At 42.2% G+C, this 17,703-nt stretch overlaps 1 protein-coding gene and 1 long non-coding RNA gene across 2 annotated transcripts in view; one reads left to right on the top strand and one right to left on the bottom strand.

Annotated features, from left to right (window-relative positions):
- LOC109318126 overlaps positions 1–11,203 on the bottom strand; it is a 19,981-nt gene extending 8,778 nt beyond the window's left edge. The window contains exon 1 of the long non-coding RNA XR_002103191.1: positions 11,129–11,203. This is a non-coding gene — a long non-coding RNA (uncharacterized LOC109318126). The remainder of the gene's footprint in view (positions 1–11,128) is intronic.
- The window catches only part of ZNF521 (zinc finger protein 521), a 282,621-nt gene that overhangs the window by 213,287 nt on the left and 51,631 nt on the right, over positions 1–17,703 (top strand).

Below are 17,703 nucleotides of genomic sequence, written 5' to 3'. Positions count from 1 at the left end.
CTGCTCTTCAAGCTACATTCCTGGCCGAATGCACGCATGACACTTATCAGTCACATTATTGACCAAAAAAAGCCAATTGCCAATCATGTTAATTTTGTTGTTATCAGTGCCAGTCCAATATGTGACCAATATATCAGTGCAACTCTAGTGAACAGAGAGTCAATCTCAAAGATTGCAGAATTGTACACATTAGGGACTTTAAAGATTAGAGGCAGGACTTTGCATTTGAATAAAAAGGGCACAAGCAAAGTGAGGTGAGCTCTCAATGGCTTTGTATGAGAAAATCTTAAATGTAATTAATGACAAATATCATTTATAAAGGAATTTAAGCCAGTTTAGGTGGCTATAAACTGGGATGGGAGAAGGCAGTGAAAGATAATTATGTTAATTTTATATTCTTAAAATGTGTGCCTCAGATCTCTGCCTTGCTCAGCTGGTTAGTAGAGGGATAGGGGGTCATTCACTTCCATGTCAATTGTTCAAATTTGGCTTTACTTAAGACTCTGATGACTTCTGGCACAGGCTTCATTTTGTATTAGTTTTAGTGCCTTGGGAATTGATGCTGGAGTTTGTGAGGAGGAGGGGGGCAAACACTGAAAAGGCAAGCCAACCTCATCCCAGAGACCAAAAGACCCCAGCTGCTGCTGGTCCCCCCTCAAAACAGGTGCCAAGGGTCAGCACCCCACTTGCCCTGCCCTAGCTACGCTACTGGCCACTGGTCATGTTTACAGAATGAGTGTCCAGCTCTCGATAAATAGCATCCATGGGCATGCTGGCACTGCCTTCCAACCATGGTAAGGAATGCTGAAAGGATGCATGACCTACCTACCCTGCATACACACTAAACCCTGAAACAGAAGCTGCCTTAGAGTAGTGCTAGATGTGTCACCAGTGGCAAGCCCAATTTAGACTGGCAAATTCCACAGCACATTTCCCAAGGGAGGCTAAAAGGGGAGAGGAAGAGAGCACATCTTCACACAGAGCAGGAACAGAGGGGCAACAGGGAATCAGCCAGCTGTTAGGAAATAGCAAAACAGAACTGACAGCTGGCTGGCAGCAGAGGATCAGCATGCCATTCAACAGAGCTTCTCTCAGGCCAGATCCAGTCTCTTCATGGATCAGATCTGGCCCATGGGCCACAGTTTGCTAAACCCTGCTCTAAGGTCTGATGAGTGGCACGGTACCGGTCCACAGGCCAGATAAATGGTGCAGAGCTGGTCCTGCTGGATGGATCAGACCCATTCCCCCCGCCAGCCTCCCCTGCCCCCTATGGTGAACTTGCTGGAGCATGCCCCATTTGTGGCACGTGTCCCAGATCAGCCAAAGCAGGTGTCATGGGTGCTGGATCCAGCATGTAGGGGTGGCAGGTTGGTCCTGAACTGGCCTGTGCAGGTACCACATGCAGCACAGGTTCCAAAGCAGGAGCCACATGTGCTGCATGTCCTGGGTCCTACACGTGGGGCAGGTCTGGTGCACACCACATGTAGGTCATTTTGAGACTCAGGGCCAGCACTGGGGCTGGATGATGGGGCTCCATAGGCTGGATCCAGCCTACAGACTGTATCATTGACAGCCCTGTGCTACAGAGTTTAGCACCTGCGGAGTGGATATACCATACTGTCCTGTGGTGGTTGCCAGCATGCCTTGGAGATCTTGTAGACAGGCCTCACACCACAAAAGTTTCTTCAGAGTTTTTACTAATGGACATTTTGTCAGCGATTTCAGTAGAGGCCAATGATTGAATTGGGAGGAAAAATGGAATTGTATCTGAGCCTCAGAGTTAATATTTTGAAAACTGAGGCACATTAGAATGGTGATAATGTAGAGAAACTCATGTGACTGTTTCCCATGCACTCGTTCTTTTGAAACAGAGAACTCAAGTCTCCAGGATATGTAGTCCAGCATTTTTCACCAGTACAAATTCACTATTTCAGGACAGTGGATAATATCAGGGATGGATGGTAGGATCTGGGAAATTTAAATCAGGAGTTCCCAACCCCCAGGCTATGGCCTGGTGGTGGGCCGCAAAGGGTTGGCTGCCAGTCTGCAGGAGGGCTGGCTGCCAGACCAGAAGTAACCGCAGACCGGTAAGCTGAGGACTGGAAGTGGCTGGCATACTGTGGACTGGCAGCCAACCCTTTTTTATACTAGGTACTAGGTATAAAAAAGGGTTGGCTACCAGCCCACAGTATGCTGGTCACTACTGGTCTGCAGTTTGCCAGTCCATGGTCACTTCCAGTCTGCGGTTTGCTGGTCTTTAGCCTAAAAAGGTTGGGAACCCGATTTAAACAGCAGCCTAATATGTCCATTTACTCCCAGCTACCATGGCAAAATGCATGATACAAGAACCTGAATAGGAGTAAATGGAGTATTCACATGTTCAAAGTTTGTGTGTGTGTGTGTGTACCAAACGTCTGTTGCCATGTTACATGATACCTCTGGGATTCCAGGATACTTTAAAAGAAGACCCATGGACTAAAATATGTCTGGATGTTTTGGACTTTTTTATCACACTGAAGGTATAGAATTATATGCCAATAAAGATAATATGAGGACTGTCTTTTAAGATGTGGTTCTGATTTGACGCTGGCAATAAATTTGGTTTCTGTAATCTTATTTTCTTCAGTCTGTTTTAAAATTAACTAATTGTGACATGAAAGTAGTAGCCAGATAGGAAGTTATGGCATGCTGGGCATCTAGGGAGTGTGGGGGGCAGCTGAGTATGTCTTCATTATTTATTTATTTATTTTATTTGGAGACTTACATTATAACAACCTGATTCATTTGGGCAAAAGGAAAAAAAAAGTCATAAGCCATAGGCCCAGAACTTACATCTTCTTTCGAAATGGGGCTGAAGGCATTGAAAAAAGGCTGGCAGGTCTGCTTCACATTGTGGATATCTATATTCCATCTTCCCAAAGGGTAAATAAAGGGCATTGGTCAGTTTCCAAATCCCTCCATCAAAAAAAATTTGGAGAAGGGGGCTCTGTATACTTTTTATTCTCGTTTGCCCATTTCTGGCAGAGGCAGGCATGAACAATTAAATTTAGGGCTTCCCTGTGGTCTGTGAATAACACTACACAGTGCTAACCATCAGGGCACAAAGACAGACAACAAAAAGGGCTTTTTTATTTTTTGTTTACCCTTCAGGACACTGTTTACCTTTTCACTGAAGGGGAAGTTATCATCTCTTCCCTTTTGGAAATTGTACTGGGTTGGATTTGTACCTTCAGGTCTCGGACTGGCTAGTGATAAAGTGGGCATGTCAGCCTGGGGTTAGGAAAGTCATACAGGGAGCTGTTGCACTCTCTCCCACTCTCACTCCCTCTATCTTTGCCTCTGTCTCTTGCTCTTTCTCTGTCAAACCATTTTCTCTCTCTCCCTCTTTTTCTCTTTCAGCTGGATTTTTTTTCCTTCCCCCTCCCCTCTAAATTTACTTCACAGCAGATTGTCTTGTAGTAAATCACCAAAAACCCAAATAGCACTAAAGCATTCTGATACAACATTAGCATTTGCTTAACAAGCACAAGATAAACATTAAACAAAGAACTGCATTTCTTTATTAGAGGCTGCAAGATACATAATCCATGAGCACAAGAAACATGGGACCCAGTGGATATGCAGATGTGTGTTATTTCATTGGCGCTGGGCGGCCTTGTTAGAAAAGGTTTTCATCTGAAGGCTTGGGGGTGGATGGTTGACTGTCCCTGGTGGGGCTGTAACTAGATACAGAGACTGTTGCAAGCTAGGCTGGGCTCCCTGGTGGATGTGCTGATTGGACAGCCTGAGGAAAACTTGGGAAGCATCAGGAAGTGAACTCAATCACCTTGGGGATGATAGGGTAGAACCAGATGAAGGCATTTGACTTCTTTTGTAACTCCCACTAAGGACAGATTGCCAGTGCGATCCAACCTCCATAACTGCAAATCAGGCCCTTTCCCCTATGCCGATTTCATTAGAATGGCCAGCATGGTGCAAAGAGGAAAAAAAAAAGGTTAGACACAGTAATTTTACAGGCAGGCGGGTACAAAAAAAATCTGCATAATTAAGCAGTCAAGGCTGCTAATAGGGGAGTTTATATGCTCTGGGACCAGGCAAGGGCAGCACATATGGATATAGCACTGGATATTAAATCTACGGCATGCAGACTTACTTCAGGGCCCTTAGAGAAAAGGCTAATTATAGAGAGAGGAATTGTGTTTACTGGTCTGTCTTGGGCAAAGATGTTGAAAGAAGTGCAACCAAGTTTTGCAGTTAGACATGAACAGTCTGTTAATAGAGATATCAAAAATATGTGCTTGTGGTTGCTTCATATCTAATCAACAGGAAATCACAGATTTTGAGACCCTCTTCTGCCAGTTAAATGGAGGGGGGAACACATGCATATACATATTCCGGATGCAGGATGTAAATGTATTCATTATTAAATTGCTGGAATTTAATCTGAACCAAGCTCTTTATCATCAATAAATTATATTTAGCAGTTTACCCTAGTTTAGCTACTCCTGTTTAAAAATGTCAGTGCTTCTGGGTATAAGCTCAAAGTCAGCATTTAAATATAAATGGGTAATATGAATGGAAGTTGCAGCGGGCAGCACTGAGTAGTTAGAGAAAGGGTATGTTTATGTAACAAGTCCTGACGTGGTGGACATTAACATTTCATAATGCAGATCAAAGGTATAGAGAAGACCCAAGGGCCTTCAGTCAAGGGCCCCTAGCAACTGTCTAGTACGCTCTATGAGATGATTTCTTCAAATTAGAAAGACTTAGACTTATGAAAAATAAGGCTTTACAAAGTAATTAGCCTTTTTCCACCCCCAATCTCCCCTCTCCCCTCCCCCCCAATAAAGAAGTCTCTCATTTTGCTGCTGGGAGAATACCAGCAAGGCATGATCATGAAACACTGCCTTACATACATAACTGTTAGGAAAGGACAATGTCTACTGCCTATTTTGAGTTAATATTTTGCAGCTCCAGGCTTTTGTCTTTTTAGTGGTTTTGATTTAAAATACAATGCTGCACTCTGCGTTAGACTTGTTGATTAGAATTATACTTTAAGGGGCTTATCCTGCCCAGGTGCTAAGGGTTTCTACTGATGCGCTGAGTATCCCTTCAGCATTTTCCAAAATCAAAATGTGTTGACAATGCTCTGGAATTTTGTGGGGTAGGCCCTTAGGTTTTTGTTTCTTTTCCTTGAGGGGTGGAGTGAACCATGCCATGGTTCAGTGAATTTAAAAGGTTTTATGAGATTAGCATTCAGTATTGCAAAATGGTTTTGCTAATACAGTGTTGTACAAAACAGTGGCCTTGCCCTAAGGTGCTTACAAACATGTTCTTGATCCTTGTTTTAAAGAGGAAAGAATATCTGACTAGCCCCAGTATTGTGGCTGGCTCTGCGTTTCTAGAGGTTTGCCTTTTAACACCAGCCTGGGAACCTGGGTTGCATGGTAAAGAAAGATCAAACAGTGTGTGGGTATATTTACTATACAGCTTGAAGGATTCAGGCTATTCTGACCTTTCAGGACACACTCATAATTCTTTCCCCCACACATCCAGATGAGCCACAGAAAGCAGTATTTGCCCCGTGTGCCACTTGTTTGCCTTTCCATTTCACTCAGCTAGGAATTCCAAACCACATTGACCAGTTTTCTTTAAAGTACAACTAGTTTCTCTTAGAAATTCAGCCCTTGCTCAGCGTTGTTTTGTTTGGATGTCTAAATCTAAAATGAAATTTAGTGGCCAAGAAAACTTAAGTAGCTGAATAAGAAGTTTTATTGTGCACACACACAGGCACACACATACTTCCATAATTTGCACTTTCTTTGAAAAGCAATAAATGAAAGACTTTTTCAATATTTTTTCATTCTTCAGAACTTAGTATTTTGCAAGGATCCAGTCTCAATAGTATCTGGGCATTGTCATCTCTTTCAAAAGGAAATTGAAAGTGTTTTTAGGGCAGTTTCATTTTTTGGTCAGTTAAAGCAGGATTAATAAATTGCAAGCTGAGCTGGAAAAAAACCCAGGAAAGCCTTCTGCAGGTCTGTACAGAAGGTAGCCTCTGTCCTATCACATCAAGCTAGCCAGCTGTCTGACCCATTGTATTTTAATAGCGTCACTCACTGTGGTATATCCAGTGTGATAGCTGCTATATGAAAATAGTGTTTTACAAGGGATAGGATAAAAGCCTGGCATTCCCTGGGCCTCATTTAAGTGTCCAGAGTTCCCTGTAGGCAGAATTAACTGAGAATCTAGTTGGATCTACAGAACCTTCTTGGCTTTCTCCAACTTATTCTAACAACTCTTGCAGGAGCAGGACACTGGCCGCCATTGTCCTGCTGCCTTACCTGTGATTTGTTAGGGTGTTATGCCTTGTGGTTATGTGTCAGGTTTCATAGGGAGGATCCTGCCTTGAGCAGGAGCTTGGACTAAATGGCCTCCACAGGTCCCTTCTAGGCCTTCTTTTCTATGATACTTTGATTTTGCAGATGATAATGTTGAAGGCCAGCATTTGAAAATCTAGCCCTGACTCTCTCATGTGGAACAAGTCATTTGTCAGTATCCTGCAGTAATAGCTTTGGGTATTCTCCCAGGCTGTCCCCATGGATGGTACATGGAAGGATCCATAGCTTCATGAAAAGGTCCTCGGTCCTCTTCTTGTTTTACTGTATTTTAGGCCCCTAGCACATATTTGTTTAACAGTGCAGTGGGATTTCATCCCCAGTCTCAACAGTCATGCCTCCTGCTATGCCACATGTGCATGGCAAGAGGTGCAATTTCAGGAGCAGAAATCAGATCCCAATTGTACCCCATCTGTTTGCCAGTGCAAGAGGAGCACTGGGATCATGATCCCAGGCCCTTCCTGCACTAGCAAGTTGAAAACCAGCTGCCCATAGTTTGGAGCCCAGGACCAATAATTAGCTGAGTGCCAGCTCTGGCCAGGGACTGCACTGGCATCTCAAAGCAGCCCCAGTACAGCCCCTAACTAGAGCTGACAGTCAGCTGTTGACCCTGGCCCTCACCTGCTGCATGTTCAGTATAAGGTGCCATACAAACCAACCATAAAAACATTCTGTTATATGTAGAACATTTCTATGGCTGGTTTTCCATTTTATGGTGCCTTAAATTGGGTAAACCATTTATGCACCATTGCCATTTATGCTGCACTGCTGCAATTAATACGTTTATTATGGCATAAATGTAGTGGGTAGAGGAGGCCCTAGAGACCCACTCCTACCGTATCTTCTTTGGGAATTTTGCTGGTTTAATGATAAGCTTAGGGAATAATTTGGGAATCACTTCTGTTTATATGTGCATATACAAAATAATGTGTGTGTATGTTTTGGTAGCATAAGTATGTTCGTATTGTTACCCTTCCTACTCTCATTTGGTCATTATGCTCTGTTTGTCTGTGCTGTCCATTTTCTTTGACACCTCCATCTCCACACTTTTCAGTGTTCCTTTCCTCATGGTCTCTATGATCCCTCTGTCCTGTCTCCACAGCCAGTTTTCTTACCCAACCCAGGCTATATTCCACCACTAAACTTACATATTACTCTTCTTCAGTCTGTACAAAATGTAGTCACTAATCTCACCTTACTGTGCATCAGTTGGAAAGTGCTAGTTCTCTCTGCAGATCCTTCCACTAACTCCTCATCCTCTACCATATCAAGTGTAAGTTGCATGTAGCCTCTTTCAATGTTCTCTGCCCTTCCTCAGCTAATTAAAACTCTGCTGAGTTTTGTGTTGGTCCCTATACCCCTGCTTAGCCAGTGCAACTGCCTTTTCCACTCATTTTTTCCAGAATCTAATGCAATTCCTTCTGTCTCTGTCTCTTCCAAATGACTCTTACGCTTGGTACCAGGCCATTGAAAAGGCCCAACCCACTTCACTTTTATTTTCCCCTTAAAAACCCAATTCTTCTAAGCTATTCATAGGCAAGTTAGTTGATTTGTCTGAAAAATCTCCTTATTCTTTTTTTCTCTGCCCCTCTGTCTCCTTGTCTGTCTGTTTTGAGACTGAGATCCTTAGGGCTTGGGTCCATCCTTCTTGAGCATCTGGAAAGTGCCTAGAATATACTGTGCAATTCAATACTTGTGGTAAAGGCTGAGGAACTGAACCCATAATGAAAGTGCCTAACTGGGCCTGAATAACTGTGGTTTGGCTGTCACTGGTGAACAAAATTAGTCATTCACTCCTAGTAAAGATAATCCTAAAAATGTGGTGCCTATCCAGTTCTTCTGTCTTTCCAGTATTAAAGCCCATATGCTGAGCAAGTGCGTTTTACCTGCATTTGTGACACGTTCTGTGTAAAATAAATAAATAAATAAATCAGAGAACATACAGTAGATGCATTTTACTGCCAGAGTGGAACTTCACAATCCTACCAGGGGACCTTTTTGTAATGTTTGTAATGTGCTGCTACCGTGCTTTAGCAAAGAAAAATGTCACTGCTGGGCTTTATTTTTAACAGACTTTTTTAACATCAATTAATGCAAGCAAATGTAGTGGAGCAGATCTTACTTTTTATTTATATTTGGAGGAGAGCAGTGAGGGGACTTGGTGGGGGGAAGAGGAGGAAAGAAGCATTGTTCTATTTTAAACCCTAAGCAATTAAAGAACATGGGGGTGGGAGGGGGAGATTTTTAGAGGCACAAAAGGCAAACCAGCACCCAACTCCTATTGAAAGTGGCTAGGCTTTAGGAATCCTGGTGCCTGTCATGCCTTTGAAAATCTCATTCATACTGTATATTTTTAAAAATTTTATATGCAAAAGTCTGTAGTTTAAGTTATACAGCATGAAGAACCAGGTGCACATCTTATGTAAATTGACACCACTCCACAGAACTCAGTTGACTTCAGTGTTCATCCTCTCTGTAATAGATAGAATATTAACACAGCCCTAAGAGGTGATAATTGTATTTATTTGTAAAAACCTATTGACAAGTATAGTATGTTATATTTTTCTCTTTGTCTTAAACAATTGCCTTTTTGGTATTTTGCTCTCTTTCTTTCATTTACACACAGAGCTATGAATGTATATTTACCTCCTACTTCTTTGGCAATCCCTCGTAGTCAAGGATGATTGTCTTTTATGAATGTCTTATCTGTGGGTGCGAAGATGACTGGTGAGGCTGATCCAGAATCAACAGACTCTGTTGCAACTCGGGCACATGTTTCTGGGCAGGGTGGGAGGCTTCAGAATCTTGATTCAGTCGCAACATGCTGTTTCTGCCACTCCCATTTTTATCTCTGTTGCTATTGTCATAAGGCTTCAGAGTACTAAGACTCTTCCTCCATTTGGGGCAGTCCTGAGTGATAGTCTCCCATGAGCTGAAGTTGCTGTTGCATTTTTTCAAGTTGACCTTGAGGGAGCAGATAAAAGTGACAATTTTCACCCAATCTGGCCACAAAAAGCAGTTTATAACCATGACTAAACACAAATGCATGTTTGCACACAGCTTTAAAAATGACCAGTCGGGTAAAAATCTGAATCCTCATTGCATGGGGGTCCATGTCTCAACTTCATACAGTAAAGTAGGGTTCACAACTTCCTGATACATCATTAGCTTGGTTTTGGATCTGATGTTCCTATCTTTGAACAGCCGTTTCCTCAGATATCTGAAGACTGTGCTTGCCCATTTGAAGCGATGCTATATTTTTTTATCAATGCCAGCTTTCTGCAGGAGGTGGCTTCTGAGGTACAAGAAGTACTCAGTTTTCTTCAGTCTCACCATAAATCTGAATTACCTAAGCTGGGGACTGCTCATTAAGAGCTTGTTGGTAGAGGACCTTATTCTTTTGAATGTTAAATGTCAGTTCCATTTTCTTGTATGGCTTGGTAAAGACATCAATGATTGCCTGAAGGTCTGCTTCTGACTGAGCACACACTACAGCATCATCAGTGTAGTGGAACTTGATGATTGAAATCAGAGTGGTCTTGTTTTTGGCTCAGAGTCAGCTGAGATTAACCAGTTTATCATCCATTCAGTAGTTTAGCTCCACTCCAACTGGAAGCTTGTTGGTGGTCAGATGTAGCAGCGCAGTAAGGAATATCAAGAAGAGTGTTGGAGTGATGATATAACCTTGCTTAACTCCTGTCTTAACCTCAAAAGGATCTGTGATAGATCCGTTACTGAGAACCACCACTCACATACCATCATGGAGCAGGCAAAGAATGGTGATGAATTTAGGCAAACATCCATACTTCAGAAGGATCCTCCACAACACTTATCGGTTGACAGAGTTGAAGGCTTTTGTGATTCAATGAAGACCATGTATAGAGCAGCATTTTTCTTGGGGTTGGCAAGCTGTGAAGATCATGTCAGTTGTGCCTCTTGATGCCCTAAACCCACACTGAGATTCTGGGAGGAGCTCTTCAGCAAGAGGAAGTAGACAGTTCAAAAGGGTTCCCTCAGTGATCTTTCCTGTGGTGAACCGCAAGGCAGTCCCTCTGTAATTTCCACAGGCAGACTTGTCTTCTTTCTTGAAGATTGTCACGGTCATGGCATCCATGGGGTCAGCTGGGATTTTCTCAACATTCCAGATCCTTAAGATGAGGCCATGGAGCTGTAATGTGAGCTCCTCTTTCCCTGCCCCTCCCCCCGCCCTTGAAGATTTCAGTGCAGATTCCATCAGGTCTAGATGTCTTGTCATTTTCCACTGCTTGATGACTTTCCTCACCTCACCAAGGGTTGGAGGGAATCTGAGGGTTGGATCATCTCTGACTGGGTGTTGTGGGGCTGGGTGTTGAGAACATTCTCATCAACTTCTCTTCCATATCTCTTCTCTTCCCTGGGGGCTTCTCTTCCCCATCACTACTTCCTTTACCACCTCCTCTCATATTCTGTGGCAGAGTACTGCACACGAGTCTGGAACTGGTCATCACACTAAACTCATCGATGTGCAGCTACATTAAACAATGTACATCATCTCACAAACTATTTGACCAACCTCTCTGCTATGGCTCCTAATCCTGAACAATGTTGTTCCCCCTCACACCCAACAAGAAGTTACAACAAGCAAGCTACTGGAAAAGATAGATGCCAATTCAAGCCTTCCATTGTATGGCGATCTCTTAAATCCACCTGCTGCACATCATGATACCCACTGTGGTCCAAATTGCTGTGACATGACCACATGGCAGAGACCCTCTGGTATGAAGAATGGAGGTTGGCATTACCACCAAACAGGTTCCTTATCACAAAACATCATCATCAGTGTAGTGGATGATGCCCAGCTGACTTCATCCTACCATGCTGTCAGTGAGTCTTGCTGAATAAGTTTTAGACAGGGTAAGGTCTACATGCAGCCAACTTCCATCTTTGGGTTCTTCACAACAATCCTACTGTAGATGTGGCAAAACTCACCATGTCACATATTGTCAATGACTGCCCACTGACTAAGTTCAGTGGAGGACTACAGGAACTGCACATGGCCACTGAGGATGCTATCGCCTGACTTGTCAATTACACACACGCTGACTGACTGACTGACCACCTCCTTTCCTCCTTAGGCATTTCTGTTCACAGAGTCTCAATTGAAAAGGTCTTCAAAATGTTCCTTCTGATGGGCCTTGATGGTTCCCCTTTCCTTTATCAGGTCTCTTCCATCCTTAGGTTTCGAGGGGGTTGGTCCCTGAGTGTAGATGGCTTTGGTGGCATTGGAAAAGCTGCATATATCATGGATGTCAGTGAGATATTGAATCTCTTTCACATTGTCTTCTCACCATCTGTTCTTCCTATTGTGGGTCTTTCTTTGGACCTTTGCCTTGGCTTGTTGTTGGGATTCAGTTTATTTTGCTTGGAGTTGAAGTTGTTCTGCCAAGCACAAAAGACCTTGCACTAGTGATCAATCAGCTCTCGGATCTCCTGGTCATTTTCATCAAACCAGTCTTGTTGTTTCCTGGTAGAGGATCCAAGTGTCTCTTTATAGGTGCTGATGATGGTGGACTTGAAGGTACCCCACATGTTGCCAACATTCTCCCATTGCCATTGATTGGAATTCACCAGTTTTTCATTCAGGCACTGGTGGAAGTGGTCTCACTCGATTGGGTTTTTTAGTCCTTCGACGCCGATCTTCTGTCAGCATTGCTTCTATTGCAGCCATTGCTTGGGAGCCAGTTTAAGTGACATAACCAAGTGGATGAGTTGGTGATCAGTTCAGCAATCATTTTCTCTTAGCATAGCTCAGGTGTTGCAGACATCTTTGTGATCCCAGGCACAAACAATGACAGACTCAGTCAGGTGCCAGTGATTAGATCATGGGTGTTGTCATGATGTCTTGTGTGTGTTTTTCTGGTGGAACAGGGTGCTGGTGATGGTGAGTGCATGCTTGCAAATTTGGTCAAGAGGAGGGTGCTGTTGGAGTTAACCTTTAATACTCCTTCCTTGCCAGTGGTTCTGTTCCAGAGACTTGAGTCCCTTCCAACTCTGACCTTGAAATCACCGAGAAGAGTAAGCCTGTCTCCCTCCAGAATGTCAAAAAGTACTTGGTCAAGGTTAACATAGAATTCTTCCTTGGTTTTTTCAGCAGCATCAAGAGTTAGGGCATGTGCACTGATGAAAGTGGCATATTGGCTCCCCACCAGTTCAAGATACAGTCATGAGGTGTTCATTAATTCTGATAGGGAATGTGTCGAGTTGGCAAGGTGATCCCACTAGACACAATTATCCAGTCAGGAAGAAGGTACTAGACAGGCAACATTTAGGGCACCTTTTCTAGTCCATTCCCTGTTTGGGTGAATGAGTGGATCCTGAAGAGGGCTGCTCAGTTACAGTTGCTGAATTGCACTCCTGCCTCCTACTATTGTTTTGTTGAAGTGAGGGGTCTGTGCAAATCTTGCTAGTGCAGCTGTGTCCCTTTTAATGGAGTTTTTCATAAAAATTAAGGTAAAATTTAATTATTATTTTGCAGGTACTTGATGTACCTTACTGAGTTGGGGTTCTGATGTAGGGCCAGAATGTCCTGTGAGCCAATATAACATATAACATATGATATAATACTTTAGCATTTCAGTGAGCTAAATGCCAAGTAAAACTTGTCATTTGCATGGCATAGTCATTTTAAGTCAGATTTCCAATAATTTTTTACTCATTAATAGAATGCTGAGGTTGTAGGACACATGACCACATTCCAGCTCCTGTAGCTCACTCTTTCTTTTTTTCTTTCTACATTGTAATCCTTTGTTTTATTCTTCATTGTATATATTTACTGTCTGGGAGGAGAAGGCTTTTAGCACAAGGACATCAACTCTGGATCTCAGTTGTTAATACCTCTCCTCTGTCTTTTTGTTTCTCTGAAGCATATTTTTTGTGGTTTGTTTCATTTCAGTGCTTGAATTCTGGCTTTTGGTAGTTAGTTGACCAGGTAGGGCCAGTATATCTTTCTCCCATACAGTTTTCACCTATACTTTTTTTTCTCCTCCTTTGCCATGTAACTCCAACAACAAACTAGAAATATATATCAATAAAATATTGCAAAATTAATGTCGGTATCCTGTAGAATTAACTTTTTTCACACAATAATGCATCACAAAGTCTACCAGTTCTAATCGGTCAAATAGTCAGTAGCATAGCAAGTGCTGTTGGCCTCTTGCTCTCTTCACCATCTTTCTCTTACTTCTGAAATGCCCCAGTTTTTCAAAATATGACTAGAGGGGTAATACTCCTCCCTGACCTCACTTTTGTTGTTCAGATCCAGAGTGTTAAATCCCTCTGCTCGCCTCCAGGTTTAAGAAACCAAAAGTTGCTGTTTTGTGTGTCGTGAGGGAAGTGAATGAGGGGGCTGGGAGACAAGTTCAAGCTACTTTACATCTAGGGTACTTGTTTTCCCCTTTCTGTTTGTAGAAAGACTGACAAGTAAGCATAACATGACTAGTGCTGTCAAAAAGTACATAGACTTGCAGGCTGCAAGATTTCTGATGGAGACACTTAGGTGGTTTTAAACAATGTCAGGGATTCAAAATGATGGCCCCAAGGTTTTCAGAGAAAAAAGAGCAGATTAAATAACTGTTTTTGTCCTTAAATATTATTGATATTTTTTAATTCCATGAGATTTCTTGATGAAGCTAAAATCTCATGGAGCTGGTCTTTGTTATATAGGCAGGGTATACAATATTTAAATTTTTAAATAGTAGCTTGAATGAACTTGTTCAGGTCTTAGACAAATTGTCATAAAGTAGAGAAATGAAAAATTTATTATGCCCAAAGCATCTTTATAATTCTGTGTTATAGCCTTAGAAATATTTTATCATTTTTTCGCAGGCAGTAATGTCAAATATTGCTATGCAAGAAGGATGACTATCTTTAATTATGGGCTTCCGTTTCTCAAACGAATGGAACATCTTGGTTACAAATGCCTCATTTGTCTCTCTCCTCTCTCTTACTCCTCAACTTTGGTAATAATAATAATAATAATAGTGGCTGAAAAAAAAATCAAGAATCTCTTTCTCCTCCTAACTAATGAAGATTCAGGGCAAAGGTCCACTTACTGTAACACTGTTACAATAACCAGCATATTGTGTTTCTGTTAGGAGAGGAGTACCATTGTAATGTGACTCATCCACTCTTGCTGCTGCTTCTTAGCAGTGTTAATTATATTTAAGCTCATGTCATGTGCATATGGAAACACAAAAATAGGTGATCAGGGAGTAGAATAGTTTTGCTTTCTTTTCTTGTGACAATAACAGATCTTCTATGAAACCCACTGGCAGTATAACACCCCTTATCTGTAATGAGGTCATATCCTATGATGTGTATTAAATGCATTAAATAGTCCCTTGCTTATTCATTTATCTGAATTAATTTTACGTCCCCAATGTTCCCTGTTCATTCAGGTAGACGAAGTCTCACAGTGGTTCTAGCTATCACAGTTTTATCAGGAATCTCATGATATTTAGTGCTTTTCTTAATTTCTGGCCACTAAGTCATAGGAACCCATCAGAATCTCAGCAAATATTTATTCTTCCCTTGTGGTGACAGAGAATTGGTGGAAAACCTGAAACATATAGGTTAAACAGACCACAAGGCATAATATTCCAAATCTCATGATTTTTAAGGTGATCTCATAATTTGGGGGCCAACTCATGATTTTTTTTAACCCTTGCCATTGTTAGGAGTAGTGGTTTCATTATATTGTGCCTAATTTCATGTGGATCCAAACTGTTGTAAGGCTAGGATGGTTCATAGTAGGTAGGGTTTTATAACAGAAGCTCTATAAGCAGAGAAGGAGCACACACTTATCCCTACACTTGTTACGCAGATATATAGCTTTATGATTCATTTCAGCCTTTAACTATTTGAGATGCTGAATTTTTTGAGACCCATGATAGCTGTGCAGTGGGTTCGTGCCACTTGCTACTGTTTTCCTGATTCCGTTCCACCTTTCCTAATGCATGTCCATTGTCTGATTTAAAAAGAATGCAGAGTCCTTATTTGGCTATTGCAGCTATGAGGCGCACAGTCGCTGACCAGTATGTCCTCTGTGAAAGGACTTCTGCCAACTGGGGAATGATTTCTCATGGCAGAAAAAAAAAAGGATGTGCTGTGCTGTGCACTTTGCTGCTCTTGATCAGGAGCAATGTATGCCCCTACCTGCTGCCAGCTAGCTCTTGTTGCTGACTCCAGCATACTCAGCTGACCGGGGAGTTGTCACCCACTGGGGAATGTGGTGCATGGACCAGTGAATTAGCTGTCTGTCTCTTCTAGCTCATTCTCAATTGCTGTGGAAAGACCCTATCTGGCTGCTTGCATAGGTAGATTCCCAAAACCACCTTCACTCCCCTTTGTGCAGCACAGGATAAGATTTACCTCCTCCATGCTAATGCTTCAAGCTAATACCTTAACACAAGTTGGCAGGCCAAACAAAGGGAGCAAAGCTAGCATGGGGATTGTGGTACCAAACAGAATGCTCCAAGGGGGAGCAGCTTTGGCACTTCTATTCCAGCTTTCTCCCAGAGGTGATATGCTTGATGTCTGGCACAGGAAGGGTGGGAGCATAAGCTAACTGCATGGCTGTATGAGCTTCACCTGCTGGATGACTGCATAGCATTAGCAGGGGGCTGCAAGAAGCTGTGATGGAAGCAGCATATGAAAAGGGAAGGTGTTGAGCAATATATTTCAGGGAGATGGCTGTGACTGTGTCTGTGAGTGGGTATTTGGCAGCTCCCTGAGTGCCAGAGGGTGAGAAGGAGGGGGATGGTCCAAGTCTAGGAAATAAAGAACAACTAAAACCCCACGGCTTCTGAGCCCCCTCCCTCAAGAGTAGTCTGGATTGTTCTTTCGTTCTTCTTTCTGGGGGGTTTTAACCCTTTCTCCTTAGGTGACTTAACACATGCATACTCCCACAGACACAAAATAAAAACCCAGTGGGCCTTTTTAGAAATATTTGAGCCAAAAAATGTGTTCTTGTAAGTTATTTATTAGAGAATTTCTCAGTAACAGGATAATTCCTTACAGTGGTCAGCCAACTCTCTCTTGCTGTTACAGTCATGTATTTCAAATCACATTTCAGATTTCCTCAGAGCCTTAGAAGTGTTACTTGGTTTTGGAGGAGTGTTAATCACCCCATAGTAGTTTAATATTATGCTACATTTTTCTTCAGCTCCATAGATCTTACCTAGAGAGGACATACATTGGCCTGAAAGCCTGTACATTTATTTTTTCTTATAACCATGCTGTATGGTTTTCTTTGCTAATACAGTTTGATGCCATATAGTTGTAACCTGCTGTTCTCTTTAATTGCATATTGTTAATAATTATATAGTGGTAGCGTTGTTGGTTGCTTGAGCCATTTGGCTGTAAAAATGCAGTTATCATTATTGCCATTGGAGCTCCAGTAAATTGCCAGCATTCTATCTGGAGATGCATGCTTCTGAGCATTTCTCCAACAAAATTTGAACATGGGTCAAGTCAAGATTTCCTCTCACCTTTTCCCTACCCTCTAGGCTTCTCTTCCCCATCTCTACTTCCTTTACCACCTCCTCTCCTCCTTAAGCTTTTGTGTTCACTGTCTACTCAGTCTCTTCATCTTGGTGACCCTATTTTCTTTTCTTTGCCTTTTTTCCTGTTTTCCTACCCTACTTCTTATGGTGAGTTCTTCCTTTTCCCTTTACCTCTTCCCTACCTCCTCATGACTTATTTTTCTTTCCCTTTCCCCAACTTTTCCCTGTCTCTCACCCTCTAATGTTTTCTTACCCCCACTTCCCCTGTGCCTTTTGTTCCCTCTATTCTTTCTATTTCATTCAGCCTTTTTAAATTAGACTTCACATAGGGTAGAATATTGGGGAGGGGGAATGTCTTTGCCCTAGAGAGGAGCCATATAGCTTGGGTCTGACATTAATATATGTTTAAACAATGAGCATTTGCAATTTACAAAAATCGCACCATATATAGGGCAAGAAAAAAAACAACAACTAAGCAACCCCGATTATTGTCTTTCTGCTTTACAAACTGGGAAACCTTTCACTGTAGGGATCCCTGTAATTGTTTGGGAACAATTCTGCTCTCAGATATACTAGTGTGAATTCATGTGGCCAATAGAGAATATCAAAATGAAAGCAGCATCAGTGAGAAAAGAATCTAGCCCTTTTTGTCATGGGAGCTGCCTACATTACTGTATAATGGAATAAAATGCAGAAATATAGGAAGGTTAAACCCAGCTGAAATTGAGCTTTCTCATGCTCTCCCAAGCAAAAACATCAAACAA

The sequence above is a fragment of the Crocodylus porosus genome, unplaced genomic scaffold (assembly GCF_001723895.1).
Source record: "Crocodylus porosus isolate Cpor-Errol unplaced genomic scaffold, CroPor_comp1, whole genome shotgun sequence".
In the NCBI taxonomy this organism is placed as follows: Eukaryota; Metazoa; Chordata; order Crocodylia; family Crocodylidae; genus Crocodylus; species Crocodylus porosus.
This window is presented reverse-complemented; position numbering and strand designations above follow the sequence as displayed.